Source organism: Canis lupus, chromosome 38 (genome assembly GCF_003254725.2).
Source record: "Canis lupus dingo isolate Sandy chromosome 38, ASM325472v2, whole genome shotgun sequence".
Taxonomy (NCBI): Eukaryota; Metazoa; Chordata; class Mammalia; order Carnivora; family Canidae; genus Canis; species Canis lupus.
In genome coordinates this window covers 1,108,582-1,126,923 of record NC_064280.1, presented here as the reverse complement: position 1 = coordinate 1,126,923, position 18,342 = coordinate 1,108,582, and positions in this window count along the sequence as shown.

The following is an 18,342-nucleotide window of genomic DNA, read 5'->3' as shown; positions in this document are numbered from 1 at the left end:
TGAAGACTCTAGTTCCCTTTTGCTTATTCCCTGGGGTCTGCTCTTTATTTTCTGTGTTGTTTGAGTCAGGAGAGTTCGTCTGGAAAACCTCAGGAGATGGGGTGTTATACCTCCCAGGATCCCAGGGAAGAAGGATGGGGGAAGAGCAGACAAAGCATGCCTCGGCAGCTGCTGTACCATCATCCTGGGAGTGAGGCCCAAGGCCGGGCTTGTGTCTCAGGAGCACCCTTTGGGATCCTTAGAGAATAGAGGAGCAGAGGGACATCAAAGCACAGCTGTCTTTTTTACTTCTTTGGCACTCTGCCCAGGGGCCTAGATTTATCCTGAGCTGAGTGAACAATGCTTTGCTCTTCTTTTGGGGACCAGATGAGGCCAAAGTGGGGCAATGCACACAGAGATAGGAAGTCCAGGCCATGCTGGGGAAGGGGAGAGGTCATTCCAGATACTTCCATCCCTAAACAGAGGGCCTTAGTGATGCATCTCACTGTTCAACTGGAAGGGCTAAGGGGCCCCTTTAAGCTTTCTGGCTTTGAAAACATCCACAAACAAGTTTATCACTTAGGAATGCTTTCCAATGATAAGAGACAGAAAAGCCAACTAACAAGGGTTTACACGAATTGGGATTTATTCTTCTTCCATAACAAGAAGCCTGGAGAAAAAAAAAAAAAAAAAAAAAAAACAAGAAGCCTGGAGGTTGTCCGTAGCTGGAGTTGGTTTAGGGCACTGTAATATTAGCGACAGTATCTTATATTTTCCTTGGCCTTTCTCCCAGAGTCACACTATGGACACATAGTTGTGTGATATTATCCCACAGCTCCAGGTATCATATCCCCATTCCAGGTGGGCAACAGGAGGAAGGGATGGTGCCAGACACATCTCTCCCAGCCATTAAAGAAACAAAGGTCTCTCAAAAGCCAAACAGGGGGATCCCTGGGTGGCTCAGCGGTTTGGCGCCTGCCTTTGGCCCTGGGCGTGATCCTGGAGTTCCGAGATCGAGTCTCGCGTCGGGCTCCCTGCATGGAGCCTGCTTCTCCCTTTGCCTGTGTCTCTGCCCTCCCCCCATGTCTATCATGAATAAATAAATAAGATCTTAAAAAAAAAAAAAAGCCAAACAGGTTTTTGCTTATGTCTAATTAGCCAGGACATTGTCAAAAGTCACCTACAGCTACAGAAGACAAAGAGTGTGGTTTTAGTTTTTCCAGGGAGGAAGAGAGGTTTGGGATGGGTGTGGGGTGAGCTGTTCTATAAGAACAGAATGCTTGTTGACTCAACTTGCTTCTCCTAAAGGAGATATTTTGTTCCATTTGAGGGCAGCTAGAGTATAAGGGACCCCATACCCACCACTAGCCAGACATCATGTGGCCAGGCACTTGACACCAGATGATGCATCCCACTCATGCCTCCTTCTCAGGGTGGAGGTGGGGTTCCTATCTTATAGAACCACCCCTGAAAGAGAAGGAGGAGATGTCTGTCTTAACTTCCAAGTCCTAAAACTTAGGGCTGTTATTTTTTAGGTCAAAGTTGACTTCAGTTGACTCAGAGAGGAAGAAGTCAAACCAACTGTCTGGGATGGTGACTAGTTCCCACCTTCCAAGCAGCTGCTAGGCCTTGGTAAGACAGTTGGCACCCAGGCCGGGAGGACATGAGGGAGTACACCCCTCGCAGTCAGCTCTGCCTCTTTCCTGCTGCCTTCACCCCAGACTTGTTTACACCTGGTCTGGGTTGTTTACTCAGAGTTAGGGCCTTCCCCCATTCATCTCTCTCACCTGCTGATGGACTATCTCTGAAGCTATGTTGACACCCACCTCCTCCCTGCCCACCCACAGACTGCCCACCCCACTGCTGCAGGCTGGCAGGGAGACTCGCCTTCCTAACCGCAGACTCTTGCTGGGCACACACATGATCCTGGCAGGACTCCCCAGAGCGATGGAAGCTATTAGATGTGGTGGGAGTGTATGGAAGGCAAGGCTCTCCCTACTGCCTCTGGGAGAGGACCAGGATTGGAGAAAAATCCAGACGGACCTTCAGGCATGACTCACACTTGGTGCTCAGTGGGTGTCTGCCCACATGAATAGGAAGATAGGCACCTGCCCATTGCCAAGAGTTCCCCGGGGGTCTCCTGCTGCTCCTGCTGAGCTACTAACGGGAGCTCCTCGGCACATGCTGCAGAAGCTGGGCCCTCACAGTGACATCACCCAGCAGTCTGGAGGCAGAGCTAGAGCAGGGCTTGGCCCCGCAAGAACATTGCATCTCCTGGTGATTAACGGACAGAGGTCACTCGCATCAACCCCATTTCCTGAATCCACACAGGCCTGGAGCAGGGGAGGGGTGCAGAGCAGGGGCAGGCTGATACAGGAAGAATTTTGAAAGGCCTGCCTTGGACCGTCTGCTGTGCTGGTGAGAGTGTAGGCAAAGGGGAGAGGGCCCTCTTAGGAGCTGTTGGTAGGGGTGCAAATTGGCGTAGTGTGCTGGTAGACAATTTGGTCCTACCTACCAGACTTTAAATGTGCTTGTGAGATGCTACGTATAATATTTCCATACACTTATTATGTTAACAAGGCTACTCTGAGTCTGGAGCAGGATTTGGGGCAATAGAGGGATCGGTGCTTCTTACTTCATGCACCTCTGTATTTGCCTTTCTTGTTGATGAGCATACATTACCTTTTTTTTTTTTTTTTTAGGATTAATTTATTTATTTATGGTAGACACACAGAGAGAGAGAGAGACAGGCAGAGGGAGAAGCAGGCTCCATGCAGGGAGCCCGATGTGGGATTCGATCCCGGGACTCCAGAATCGCGCCCTGGGCCAAAGGCAGGCGCCAAACCGCTGAGCCACCCAGGGATCCCATATATTACCTTTCTAATTATGAAAATAGCGTTACCACCATCTCCTAGTTCAGATGTATTATCAGTAGAGGTAAATACATCATGACCCTGGGGGAGAATTCTGGCCTGGAGGCTCCTGTTCCACAGATAGGAGTTTTTAAGAGTCCAGAGGGTCACTGGGGACGAGACATGACTGGCAAGGGGACGTCAGAGTCCAGTCAGAGAGGGCAGGGTCCAGCCTTTTCTGCTTGGGCTGCCTCAGGGCTCTCCCCTGAGCCCAGGCCCCCAGTACCCAGTTTATTAAGGTGAAGAAATAGCAAATGGGAAGAGAAGAATATATATATAGCCACCCATAAAAAAAGATAAAGTAAATTAAAAGAAATAAAAAGATAATTAAAATGATATAAAAAGCAGTGTGCAGCTAACTGATGAAAAGGACTAAAATAAGCCTCAGCTCAGCCCACAGCTCTCCTGCAGCCACACAGCCCTGAGGTTGCCAAGCGCAGACACTGGTCCCTGAAGGGGCAGAGGGGACCCTGGTGTCCTTGCTGCACTGACCTGAGAGGCCAGCCAGGCCGGGGAGGCGGGCCCTCCATTTGTGCTTTGTGCTCCCTCCCTGCTCATCCGGTGGCACTGTTCTGGCAAAACCTGTGGGAAGGCTTGAGACCCTTTGGGGGGTGGGGGGCGTGTGACACTGGGATGTGGAAACACCAAACTTGGACCGAACTCCAACCTTTGAGTCCCCCACAGCCTCATTCTCACCTGCTTCCTGCTTCCCAGGCCTGCCTTTCTCTTCCTCAAAGAAGCCTGCTTCCAGGGAGTCTCCAGGGCCCCAGAAAGCACTCTCAAGCCTACTTCTCCCAGGCCTCCATTCTCTCTGGGGGTCTGCCCCTTCCTAGGACAATTGACAGAATGTGCAACCACCCTTAGGACACAAGTCTAGGACTCGGCCTCGCTCTGAGGAGGGTGTTTAACCAGCCCCTCTCCCCATCAGTGCATTTCCCAAAGTCAGGGTTCTTCCCCCTGGCGAAATCCGCTCCCTGCTCTGGGTCTAAGGTTATGCGGGTCTGGCTGCTACAGGCCTCTCTGCCAGGTGGGGGAGAGTATAGTACCTGGCCTTATCTCTGGCTGCATGCTCTCTGTGCTCCAAGGAGCAACACTAGCATAGAGCCACATCCTCATTCCTCCTGGACCTAGGGAACAAGGCCTTCTCCATCCCCAAGAAAGGACATCGCTGCACCTGGTGGAAAGCTGAAACACGCGCCACTGCATCCTCACCCTGGAGTATTCCTGAGCACATAAAAGGATGAAGAGCACCTACCTGCAAGTGGGGACAGGGAAGGGCATCTATGCCGGGTCAAGGACCCTGAGGGCAAAGAAATATTTTAACCAGAAATAAATCCCCGCCACTTAGGGAACAGCCTCCTATTTGAGACTGGGTGTTTCCAAAGGCTTCAAAAACCTGAGGATGGGGATCCCCGGGTGGCTCAGCGGTTTAGCTCCTGCCTTTGGCCCAGGGCATGATCCTGGAGTCCCGGGATCGAGTCCCACGTCGGGCTCCCTGCATGGAGCCTGCTTCTCCCTCCTCCTGTGTCTCTGCCCCTCTCTCTATATATCTATCATAAATAAATAAATAAATCTTAAAAAAAAAAAAAAAAAAAAAAACCTGAGGACGAATTAATTCTTGGTCAAGCCTTGAGCTGAAGGGGCACCTGGGTGGCTCAGGTGGTTAAGTGTTGAGCGTCTGCCTTCAGCTCAGGTCATGATCAGGGTCCTGGGATCGAGCCCCACAGCAGCTGGTCTGCAGACTTCGTGCTCAGCAGAGCCTGCTTCTCCTGCTCCCTCTGGCCCTCCCCCTCACTCATGTGTGCTCTCTCTCTGTCTCTCTTCTCTCAAGTAAAAAAAAAAAAAAAAAAAAAAAGTCTTGAGCTTAAATTGTGAGAGCTCCCCACCACCCAGAAATCTCCTCAGGGAGAGAAACTCTCCCAAGTACAGAGCAATCGGGTTCTGAGGGAGGGGTGGGGGTAAATGATCACTGCTTGCTCCTCCAAACCACAGGGTCTTTTCTCAGCTTCTACAAAATAGCACAATAACAATAAAAACAGAAAGATAAGACAAGATAAAAGAATGTAATATAAAATTATAAGGGACAAAATAGAAATAAGGAATAATCAAGAGAAGTAAAACAGAACTCAAGGACCAACAGATTAAAAGGATAAAAGAAAGAAATGAGCTTTAAAATTATATAAAAAATTTGGGATCCCTGGGTGGCGCAGCGGTTTGGCACCTGCCTTTGGCCCAGGGCGCGATCCTGGAGACCCGGGATCGAATCCCACATCGGGCTCCCGGTGCATGGAGCCTGCTTCTCCCTCTGCCTATGTCTCTGCCTCTCTCTCTCTCTCTCTCTCTCTCTGTGTGTGACTATCATAAACTAAAAAAAATAAAAAAATAAAAAAAAAATAAAATTATATAAAAAATTTAATCAAAAAAAAATAAAAAATAAAATAAAATAAAATAAATTAAAAAATAAAATTTAATCAACAATTTATAAGTCCAGGAGCTGAGGTTATAAAAACAAAGAAGGTTTATAATGGTCAGATGGGACAGGGCAATCAGGGAGCTAAGCAACCAGCTGCACACAGGAGTCTTCTCTTCCCACATAGGATCAGGGTTTGAGTCTGACTTAGCCAACTCCAGCATCCCCTCCGGACTGGATCTCATTGCTCAAACATTGTTGGACCTTTGTTTCTGATTTTTGCTGATGCCCATACCATGATAGTCACCCCCTCTTTCTGCCAGGGTTTCCCGAAGCAAATTTGATTGGGAACTAGCATACTATAGGTCTACAATGCCAAGTTCTGAATTCTGAAACAGCAAAAGCCCTGAAAACCAAACAAGTCATCTTTTATTTGGAGGCATGGCCCAATCTGGCCTGAACTCATTTGGTGGAAAAACCTGACCTGAAGGGAAGCTATTTCTAGGATGAGCATTCATACATTTCCTTGCAGAAACATGCATGCATCTGGTTACAGGGGACTTCTGCACACCCAGCCTACGGAGTTGGGTAATAACAGCACGTGCACTTCACATCTCTGTTTACCATATTTCTAAAATCCTGAAACACATCTGGCACCAAGATTTCAGATAAGAGTTTGTAGACCTGATGAAAATTCTCCACCAGGTATAAGAATGGCTATATATGTAAGTATCTATTTACATCACGGAATATTATACAGCAATGACAATGACTTGTCTACATTATATGTGGAATCAGGTTGACAGAAAGAAGCCTGACACAAAAGCATATGTGTTGGAAGGCTCATGACCACGTTATTTGTGTGTGTTCATCTCTTAAATTCTATTTATATGAAGTTCAAATACAAGAAAGCTGCTCAGGTAGGATTCTCTCATCAAATATAGGCCAGTACTCTGGTTACCTCTTCCGCCTTGGAGCCTCGGCTGAGCCCCGTGGAGAATGTCCTGCTGAGCATCCCCGTGCTCATGGCCCTGTCACCAGCACAGGACCAGTCTGCTGTGCTCCCTCCCTTCCTGCCTTCCTCTCTCAGCCTTTGTCTCCAGCCCCTCTTTGCTTTCCCTGGGTGGAGTACTCATGGGATGGTGGCAATCTTGCCTTTTCATGCCTTTGTCCCAACTCCATTTGGGGTCCCTCTCCACCCTCTTCCCTGGCCATTCACATCAGTGTTTTATCTTCCTCCGTTCCCTCTCCTCCTTGGCTAACAGGGCTGCTGATCCCCACGCAGTCTGCTCTCTTCCTGTCCTTGTGTCTCCACCGTCTGATCCTTGGGATCAGCTGGCTTTGGGCTTTTGTTTGGGCCGTAGGGCTTTCTCTCTGACTCTGCCTCTCTGTCCCACCACCCTCCCTTCCTTCCCCCTCATCTCGATGTCTTTTGTGGGACATGCACTTTTATCTCCCTTTGATTTGCTCTCTCCTCTTTGTAGAAGAAGAATAAAAGGCTCAGCTAATTGTAGCAGGAGGGCAGTGACGCCCCATTCCCCTTCCCGGCATCTTCCCCACCAGGCCGAACAGGAAGGGAAATGAGGGCAATTCAGACTCCCACCTGCTCCGGAGTCGGCTCCGGGTCTCTCTCCCCCGTGGGCTCTTATCCCCAGTTTTCTCAAGGGGAGATGACCCAGTGCTGGAGCCCCTCACACTACCTCCACCAAGTCTCCCTGGACCCACCACTCATCCATTTATGTCGTCACTGAACGCTGGTGTGTGCCAGCCATCAAGGAAGGTGCTCGGTGCAGGGGGTGAACAGGACAGCTGTGCAGTCTCTGAGTTCACAAATCATAGCAATAAAGTGAGTCAGGGGTGCGATAGGGAACTTACTTCAATGTCTCCACCAGGGGACCTGAACTCAGAATGGCGGCAGGGACCATCACTGAGGAAGTGATGTCTAAATGACTTGCAGGAGTTAGTCAGCTGGGAGTCAGAAGATAAGCAGGTCCTAAACAGACAAAATATTTAGTCTAATGACACGACAACATGAAGTGAAATTCACTGTATGAATTTATGGCACATAAGCTGCTGGAGACCGATGATAGAGTCTTGCAAGGAGCTTGGAATTTATCCTAAGGATACAGGGAAGTCATGAAAGTGTTTTGAATGGAGATGTCACAGATCATATTTGTGTTTGGGGTGGGGTGGAGAATAGAGCAAGATTAGAGGAAGGGTTAAGAGGTGTATTCATTTTCTATTGCTGCCATAACAAATGATCACACGTTTAATGGCCTAAACAACACAATTATATTATCTTATAGTTCTGGAGGCCAGAAGACCAAAGTCAGACTAAAGCTAAAATGCTGGCCACGCTTGTACCTTCTGGAGGTTGGAGTGGAAAAACCATTTCCTTGTCTTTTCCAGCTTCCAGAAGCCACCTGCATTCTTGGAGTCATAGCCCCTTCCACCTTCAAAGGGCACCTTGCAAATCTCTGCTTCCATTGGCACATTCCCTCCCATATCTGACCTTCTTGCCTTTCTCTTATAAGGAGCCTTGTGATTATATCAGGCCAATTTGAATAATCCAGGATAACCTTCCCATCTCGAGAGCCTTAATTTAATCACATATGCAAAGTCCCTTATACCATGTAAGGTGGAATAGTCACAGGGTCTGAGGATTGGGATGTGGACATCTTTGGGGGATATTGTTCTGTCTAGCACCTAGGCTATTACGGTACTCAGGGAAGGACACAATGATAGCTTAAGCTGGATAGTAGCAGCGGAAACAGAGCCAAGGGAAACTTTAGGAAGGACACTAAATGTCGACTGACTGGATGCAGGAGATGAGGAAGGTGAAATAAGCAGGAATTGCTTCTAGCTCTCAGGCTCCAGCAACTAACCAAATGGCAATATCATTTACAGACAGAGAACACAAAAGAAAACTGTGTTCATTACAGGAAGTACGGTACAGGAGGAGAGGAGTTTGAGCTACCTCTCAGGCATCTAAGAAGAAATACCCCGAGTGAGGGCAGGTGGGCATTTATCTGGAGCCCAGGAGAAGGGTCTGCAAGGACCATAGAAGTTAGAAAAGGGATCAGCAAATTATGAACGACAGACTGGCAGCCAGTTGTACAAATAAAGTATTATTGGAACACAGTCAGGCCCATTCATTCATGCATTGTTCATGGGTGCTTTTGCACTTACAGCAACCAACTTGGATATTTGCAATAGAGAAGGTTTGGTCTAGTAAGCCATATGGCCCTATCATAAGGCATATGCCAATCTCTGGGTTGGAGAATCAGCAGCCCAAAGGTGGTACATAGAAAGCATAGGGTGAAAAAAAAAAAGAAAGAAAGAAAGAAAGCATAGGGTGGCCCAGAGCAAACATGTGGAAGGAGAAGAACAGAGGCCCAAGAAAGCCAGGATTCAAGAAACAGGAGTAATGCAGAGAGCCATAGATGGACACTGAGAGTGAGTGGCTAGAGACATAGGGAGACAACCAGGAGAGCTGTGTTGTTCTTGCTATAGAAGACAAGTGTGGCAGCTTCAAAATATGTCCACAGGTTCTTTGCTTCTGTGGGGGGTCAGAATATGTCACCCCAAAACAAGCCACTTTGGCATAAGGATTATTTTGAGTTGAAGACAACTGAAAAACAGCAAACATCAGAAGGAAAAAAGGAAGGAAGGAAGGAAGGAAGGAAGGAAGGAAGGAAGGAAGGAAGGAAGGAAAAGAAAGGACTCTGCCCTCCCCCACTATTTACCTAGAAGCAGGCTTAGGCTCTTAATAACCAGAGACTCTTATCAGCCCAGAGACAGCCCAGAGAGGAATCTGCATGACAAAACTCACTGAAATAACCCTTATCTTCCATTAGCTTTCCCCATATATTTTCCTTCTCACAGTTTGCCACTCTTCGAAGCCTAAAACCCTTTCCTTTGGTTTGCCATTTCTCTACAAAGTACTGGTTTTTGTTAAGATGCTACAAGCCTAAATTGTAACCAGTCCTTTGAATGATTCATCACTTTTCACTGTTTCTCCCTCATTTATGAGCTCTATGTGGGTAAATAAACTGTTTTTCTCCTGTTAATCTGCCTTTTGTCAGTCTAATTTCCAGGGCCCCAGGAAATGAACCTAAGAGGGGAGAGGGAAAAGTTGTCTTTTTTTTTTTTTTTTTTTTACGTCCTCTCCAATATTTCTCCCTTTAAAAGGTAGAGTCTAAGGATGCCTCAGTGGCTCAGGGGGTTGGGTGTCCAACTCTTGATTCCGGCTTTGGTTATGATCTCAGGGTCTTGATATGGGGCCCTGCATCAAGATTCTCAGCTCAGCAGGGAATCTGCTTGAGATTCTCTCCCTCTGCCCCTCTCCTTCTGTTTGTGCTCTCTCTTTCTCTAAAATAAATAAGTAATCTTTAAAAATAAATAAATAAAAGATGAAGTCTAATTCTCCTACCTTTGATGGTGGGCTAGACTTAACAACTCACTTATCAGAAATAGATTAAATTTTTTTTAAAGATTTTATTCATTTATTCATAGAGATGCAGAGAGAGAGAGAGAGGAGAGAGAGAGGCAGAGACACAGGCAGAGGGAGAAGCAGGCTCCCTGCAGAGAGCACGAGGTGGGACTCGATCCCGGGACTCTAGGATCATGCCCTGGGCTGCAGGCGGTGCTAAACTGCTGCACCACTGGGGCTGCCCCAGAAATAGATTCAAACAAAAATTGGCAATGTGTGAATTTGGAGACTAGATCATAAAAGGACTACACATTCTTCCCCTTTCTTTCCAGAGGAAGTTATGCCATATTGTGAGGACACACAAGCTGCCTATGGAGACATCCACATGAGTGGCTGAGGCTTCCAGCTGAGAACCAGAGAGGACCTGGGGCTCCCTGCCAAAAGCCATATAAATGAGCCATCCTGGTAAATCCCCAGCACTATGCAAGCCTTCAGATGACAAGAGCCTCAGCCAACATCCCAACTATAACTACGTGAAAGACTCTGAACAAAACCACCCAGCTGAGATGCTTTTGGAATTCTTGACCTGCAGAAACCTTGAAATAAATATTTGTTTTAGGTGACTAAAATTTTGGTGTAATTTGTTACACAATGGATAACTAATACAACAAGGGAATAAATGTTCTAAGGAAAGCATAATCAATGTCAATGCAGCTCAGAGGTCAAGCAGAATTTAGCAGGCGGTGCCCATAGTTACCTTCTAGAGTGTGTTGAGTCCTATGGGATTGTAGGAGTCCCTTGGCCAGGAGGAGTACAGCTGTGTGAAGCTGGCAGTCATTTGTCTTTTTCACTTATGTAATGCTGGAGGGGAAGAAAAGAAAGGAGCATCTGGGAGCTGCTCTGGCATCAGTTCTCCCTTATAAGATAGTTTTGGCCCATCCCAATGTGAATTTGGAAAAGTCTTATTTTTTTTTAAGAAGGCACCAATCACAAGTCCTCCTTGGGCCTTTGGCCAGGAGGCTTATGAGTAAAATCAAATACATAAATGTTCTCTGCTACCTCTCTGAATTCATCTGGGTGAAGCTGACAACTGTTGATGACCTTATTATTTTCTGTAAATGATCCAAAGTGACTTATGTGTTTCAGTCAGTTATCACCTGACCACGCAACTATTGAAGAGGAAAGTGTCCCAGGAATCTTCCTTCAGTTTCTACTTCTCACCTAAAATTTGTCTCTCAGAAACATCAGAGAACTGTGTGCCAAATTGACCAATCCTTTCTCAATTGCATACTTTTTGACATAGATCAGCTAGTTTGGTGAGAGAATGAAGCCCTAATGCTCCAGGCATCCCATATGTACGATGAATTGACTTTTCTGTGCGTTTATTTTATTTAAAAAAAAAATTTTTTTTAATTTTTATTTATTTATGATAGTCACAGAGAGAGAGAGAGAGAGAGGCAGAGACACAGGCAGAGAGAGAAGCAGGCTCCATGCACCGGGAGCCCGACGTGGGATTCAATCCCGGGTCTCCAGGATCGCGCCCTGGGCCAAAGGCAGGTGCTAAACCGCTGCACCACCCAGGGATCCCTTTTCTGTGCATTTAAATGTAAATGGTACTAGCTCTGTACCATTTGGGGGGAGCATTGAGAAAATATTCACTCAAATAATTTTCAGTGTTCTGTCGTTTGGATGGGGAACCCTGGTTGAGAAAGACACTCACATATATGTGTTGGATTTTGGGGTTTCTTCAGCTTGAAGAATTCTGGCCAACTTAATGTGAGGTTGCTAAGCTTTTGAATTTGTTGCTCCATATTTAAACACATTTACTATGGCTCCTTACTTCCTTGGTTCTTACATTTTATTTAATTTTATTATTTTAGCTTTTAAAAGTTATTTGGCCCTTTTAATCATTCGATCTTCAATTTGAACTGATTTGGCACAGTTTAATTGTTCTTTTTAAAATTTATTTATTTATTTATTTATTTATTTATTTATTTATTTATTTATTTATATTTGAGAGAGACCAAGAGCAAGAGAGATCACAGAAGGAGAGGGAGAAGCAAACTCACTGTTGAGCAGAGAGCAAAGAGCCAGATGCAGGGCTTGATACCAGGACTCCGAGATCACAACCTGAGCCTAAGGCAGATGCTTAGCAGACTGAGCCATCCAGGCACCCCCACTTTAATTGTTCTTAATGTGTTTTGCCTTTTCTTAGTATTTTATACATTTTCTTTTATTTCATTTTTTAAAAAAAGATTTTATTTATTTATCCATGATTGACACAGAGAGAGAGGGGGGGTGGGGGCAGAGACAGGGGCAGAGGGACAAGCAGGCTCCATGCAGGGAGCCTGATGTGGGACTCGATCCCAGGACCCCAAGATCACACCCTGGGCTGAAGGCGGCACTAAACCACTGAGCCACCCAGGGATCCCCTCTTTAATTTCATTTAAAGTGCTTGTTCTCAATGATATTTTTTGTTTCTCTTTATCACTTTTAACTTTACGGTTGCCCTTTTTTAGATCTTGGGTTTATTACAGTTTCAATTTTCCATTTATTTTTATTTTTTTCTTTATATTGTGTTTTAAAAAATAACTTCTTTTCTGTTAGTTTATTAACTGGGATTCATAAACACAGTTCTGGGGGGAGCTCCACTATATGTGACCCATGTCAGAAGTTAAGGAGGCTTCCCTCTCCTTCACCTTTCCAGGTCCCTTTAAGGATACCATGTGGGGATGTCCCTTCCTGGTTCCAAAAAGTTTAACCTGATTAACATAGGAAACCCACCATCAGAAGTTCCTCCCAGACCAAGTGTGATGGCCTCTGAGAGTCCCATCCCCCAGAGTACAGGACCATATAATCTGTTCTCTGTGCTTGAGTGTGATGGGATCCTGCATCAGATGGATTTCACTCCCAAGATTAGGTTATGTTATCTGACAATGTGAAGGGATTCTGCAGATATATTTAAGGTTCCAGATTAGTTGACTCTGAGTTCCTCGAAATGGAGATTATTCTGGTTGGGGCCAACCTAATTAAGTGAGCCCTTAAAAGAGACAGGGTCTGCCCTAAGTCAGAGATGGGATGTATGACAGATTCTGCTGCTGGCCTTGGAGAGGTAGGTGCTGTGTTTGTTTGCGGATTGTGGCTGTTTTCTTTTTTTCCCTTTTTTAATGATACCTGACATTTATTGAACTTTTAGAGTGTGCCACCATTAACCTAAATATTTTTTATTGGCATATATAGGAGTATAGTTGGCACACAATAGTACATTAGTTTCAGGTGTACAACATGCTGATTCCACGACTCTATACCTCATGCTGTGCTCACCACAAATGCAGCTACCATCTGTTACCACACAATGCTAGGACGGTCCCATCAACTAGATCCCCTGTGCCGTGCCTTTCATCCCTTGTGGACTTAAAAATGCCATAACCCGAAGCCTGTACCTCCTACTCCCCTTCCTCTAATTTTTTTTTTTTTTTTAGATTTTATTTATTTATTCATAAGAGACGCAGAGAGAGAGGCAGAGGCAGAGGGAGAAGCAGGCTCCGTGTGGGGAGCCCGATGCAGGACTCGATCCCAGGACCCCAGGATCACGACCTGAGCCAAAGGCAGACGCTCAACTGCTGATCTACCCAGGGGTCCCTCCCCTTCCTCTAATTTATCCTTCCTTCTCCCACCCTCTCCCCCTGGCGATCACCAGTTTGCAGCTCTGTGTTCATGGTTACGCTACTAGGTTTAAATGGCCTGTGAAGGCTATATGGCCAAGGGCCTTAGACCTACTTGCTGACAGGAGCCCCCAGCTAACAGCTAGCGAGGACAATGACGACTCCAGGCATACAAATGCAAGGAAATGAACTCTGCCAACAACCTGAGCGAGCTTGCAAATGGACCTTTCTGTAGATGAGCCTCCAGATGAAAACAAACCAGCTGACACTTCGATTTCTGCCTTGTGACACCACGAGCAGAGGGCCGTCTAAAACATGCCGGACTCCTGACCCAGGGAAACTGTGGGGTAACAACTGTGTGTTATTTTAAGCCACTAAACTTGTTCTGCATCAATAAAACCTAATGTGTCATGTGAAGTCATATTGATAATTTTTTTGAACTGCTGAAATGGAGCAATTCACATCATAATGTCAAGTTTCTTTCTGAGGAGGTACAGCCTACAATCTCCATCCTCCTCCAGACACTTTGGACATTGAGCAAATCCTTTACACACATCACCACGCATCAGGAAGGGAAGCTAGGCAAGAAGTTCCATTTGGGGAAGGATATTTATTTTTTCAATTTTTAATTTTATTTATTTGAGAGAGAGAGAGTACAAATAAGGAGGGGGCAGAGGGAAGGAGAGAGGGAGAGGGAAAAGCAGACTCCCCGCTGAGCAGTGAGCTTGACATGGGGCTAGATCCCAGGATCACCAGATGACAACCTGAGCCAAAGGCAGACGCTTAACACACTGAGCCACCAAGGAGCCCCTGGGGATGAATCACCCTAAAATTTACCTAAATTTAGGGTGATTTGCCTAAATTTACCTAAAATTAACTATAAAAATGGTTACAGGTAACAACAACAACAACAAAAAACCCAACAAGATTCCTTGGAAGGAAGTAAGGTAGAAGACACCAAACTTAGTGTCACAATTATATTTTCCAAAGCAAAACAATATTGCCCATTCCATGTTATCGTATAAAGTGACTTTGAGGGCAGCCCCGGTGGTGCAGCGGTTTAGCACCGCCTGCAGCCCGGGGGGTGATCCTGGAAACCTGGGATCGAGTCCCACCTGCGGCTCCCTGCATGGAGCCTGCTTCTCCCTCTGCCTGTCTCTGCCTCTCTGTCTCTGAATAAATAAATAAGTAAATAAATCTTAAAAAAAAAAAATAAAGTGATTTTGACACTCTTCCTGTTAAGAAGTAATTTCTATGTCCTCTTCCTTTGACACCGAGCAGATTTAGGACAGAAGTAACACTGTGACTTCTTCTCTTTTTAATCTAAAGATTTTATTTATCTATTCATTAGAGACACAGAGAGAGGCAGAGATACAGGCAGGGGGAGAAGTAGGCTCCTTGCTGGGTGCTCCATGTGGGACTCCATCCCTGCACCTGGGACCACGACCTGAGCTAAAGGCAGATGCTCAACCACTGAGCTACCCAGGTGCCCCAACGCTTTGACTTCTAAGCTAAATCACCAGGACATTCATCCTAGAAGTTTTCAGCCACCGTGGAAGAAGTCTGATTACCCAGAGGACACAATCCTTGGAGCTAAATGAAATCAGCCCGGCAGCAGACCACAAGGAAAGGCCCTGTGACAATATGAAGAGTAAAACATCTCACCAGCCCCCAACCTCTTCAGATCCCCCACTGTTCCAGCTCCAGCTGGTTGACTACAATCATATAAGAGATCCCAAACCACAACTGCGCAACCAATCCCTTGCAAATTCCTGCCCCACGGAAACAGTGAGAGATAGTGAAACTACTGCTGATGTTTTAAGTCATTAAATTTTAGGGTGATTCATTATGCAGCAACAGATAACCTCATTTGAGCTTGAAATTCTTCCTTAGGTCAGCCTACCTCTTGCATTGTTCTTAGTCTTGACTGGTCTCCTTTCTACTCTTACCTACTTTGCCCCCGTAATCTTCATGAGCAGGATTATGAAAGGTGTATAAATTGCCTCCATCCCTTTCTTTTGTTTTGAGAGCAAGGAGAATTTGCCTAAAATTGGAATCATCCTCAGTGGCTCTTCCAGTCCTGAGTCATCTATGTTTTTGCTGGGTTAACTGAGAGACAGATGAAAGTTATGCTAGCTATGAGGGACAGAAGGCATGAAACATGACGGTGACCTCAAGGAATTTACAATCTATTTGGTGGTTTGGTTTTCTTTTTTAAGATTTTATTTATTTATCCATGAGAGACACACACACACACACACACACAGAGAGAGAGAGAGAGAGAGAGGCAGAGACATAGGCAGAGAGAAAAGCAGGCTCCATGCGGGGAGCCCGATGCAGGACTCTATCCTGGGACTCCAGGATCACGCCTTGGGCCAAAGACAGGCGCTCAACCCCTGAGCCACTCAGACGTCCCTATTTAGTGTTTTTTTTTGTTTTGTTTTGTTTTTTGTTTTTTTTTTTTAAGAATCAAACAACGGGGCACCTGGGTGGCTCAGCAGTTGAGTGTCTGCCTTTGGTTCAGGTCTTCCCAGGGTCCAGGGATTGAATCCTGCACAGGTCTCCCCACAGGGAGCCGTCTCTCTCTGCCTGTGTCTTTGCCTCTCATGAATAAATAAAATCTTTAAAAAAAAAAAAAAGTCGGGATCCCTGGGTGGCGCAGCGGTTTGGCGCCTGCCTTTGGCCCAGGGCGCGATCCTGGAGACCCAGGATCGAATCCCACATCAGGCTCCCGGTGCATGGAGCCTGCTTCTCCCTCTGCCGGTGTCTCTGCCTCTCTCTCTCTCTCTCTGTGACTATCATAAATAAATAAAAATTAAAAAAAAAAAAGTCAAACAATGATGCATGCTCTTGAGAAAACCCCAGTGGCTCCATGTTACTCTATGTAGAATGATCATTTCATTTGTTACCCAAATGAAAACAGTTTTGAAAGTGAAAGGGAGCACTATTACTGATCACCTTGGGAAACCAGGCATAAGGTAGCACTACCCTGGGCAAACCAGCGCATGTGTTCCTCAGAACCACAAGAACATAAATCAGGCGAGCCATACCAGCTCTTTCTCATTGTCTAACCTCAACTTTGTTTAAACCCAGTCTCTCCTTCCGCACTGCACCTGCTCCTACGCAGCTGAACAGGGCTGAGAGCAATCCACAGCTATGCTGACTGGTTAACTGTACATCCATGGGCATTTGTCACGCATGACTCTTAAGGCTGCATAGCAGACACGCCCTATTTCCTACTCTCCTCCCTTCTCCCTCTCAAACTCCAACACATCCTCACACTGAGTCGGAGATTTTACTCCATCCAGCCACTCCCCTGCTCCTGGGCCCAGGCCCTCTGCCCCTGGCCCTGCTAGTGGGTACACTGTCTGTGCTCTTTGATGAGGACAACCTGCCTCCTACACTAGCTCTCAGCAACTCTCACCCCCTCAGGATTCTGCCCCAGCAGTTCTACTGTCCTACCTCTTCCATTAGGTCTCCCTTCTCATCACTTGTCAGCACACAAACATGGGGCTGTATCTCCCATCTTTTAGAAACCCTCTCTTGGGGATCCCTGGGTGGCTCAGCGGTTTGGCGCCTGCCTTTGGCCCAGGGCGCGATCCTGGAGTCCCGGATCGAGTCCCACATCGGGCTCCCGGCATGGAGCCTACTTCTCCCTCCTCTTTTGTCTCTGCCTCTCTCTCTCTCTCTGTCTATCATAAATAAATAAATAAATCTTTAAAAAATAATAAATAAATAAATAAATTAATTAATTAATTAATTAATTAATTTTAAAAAAACCCTCTCTCGAGGGGCCTGGGTGGCTCAGTCGGTTAAGCACCCAACTCTTGGTTTCAGCTCCGGTTAGGATCTCAGGGTCCGGAGATGAAGCCCTGCATCAGGTTCTCCCATCAGTAGGGAGTCCATTTGAAGATTCTCTCCCTCTGCCTCTCCCCTTGCTCTCTCTCTCTCAAATAAACAAATCTTTAAAAAAAACATCTCTTGACTCCATTTTCCCCTTCAGTTAAGACTCCAACTTACTTCCTCCCTACACACAAAATTATTTGAAAGAATACTCAGTCTCGGGACACCTGAGAGGCTCTGTGGTTGGGCGTCTGCCTTTGGCTCAGGGCGTGATCCCAGGGTGTTGGGATCGAGTCCTGCATCGGGCTTCCTGCAGGAGCCTGCTTCTCTCTCTGACGATGTCTCTGACTTTCTCTCTCTGCATCTCTCATGAATAAATAAATAAAATCTAGAAATAAAGAAGAAGAAAGAAAGAAAGAAAGAAAGAAAGAAAGAAAGAGAAAGAAAGAAAGAAGAAAGAAAGAAAGAAAGAAAGAAAGAAAGAAGAAAGAAAGAAAGAAAGAAAGAAAGAAAGAAAGAAAGAAAGAAAGAGAAAGGAAGAAAGAAAGAAAAAGGAAGGAAGGAAGGAAGGAAGGAAGGAAGGAAGGAAGGAAGGAAGAAAGAAAACTCCGTCTCTCATTTATCTCCTTTCAAACTATCTTCAACGCCCTCCAGTGAGGGTTTTGCCTCCACCACTCCACCAGAACTGCTCCAGTCATGGTAGCAGAAGAACTCTACAGGCCATATCCAGGGGACATTTCTCATCCTCTTAGTAGCTTTTTTTTTTTTTTTTTTTCCTCTCAGTAGCTTTTGATAAAGAGCATCTTCTTCTTTTTTTTTTTTAAGATTATTTATTTATTTATTCATGAGAGACACACACACACACACAGAGAGAGAGAGGTAGAGAGAGAAGCAGGCTCCATGCAGGGAGCCGGATGTGGGACTTGATCCCTGGTCTCCAGGATCAGGCCCTGGGCTGAAGGCAGCGCTAAACTGCTGAGCCACTGGGGCTGCCCTAAAGAGCATCTTCTAAGTCTTCCTTTTTTTCCCTTCCTTTCCTTCCTCCTCTTCCTCCTGACATCCCACAGCCTACCCATTAGCAAATCCTGAGTGTTCAACCAA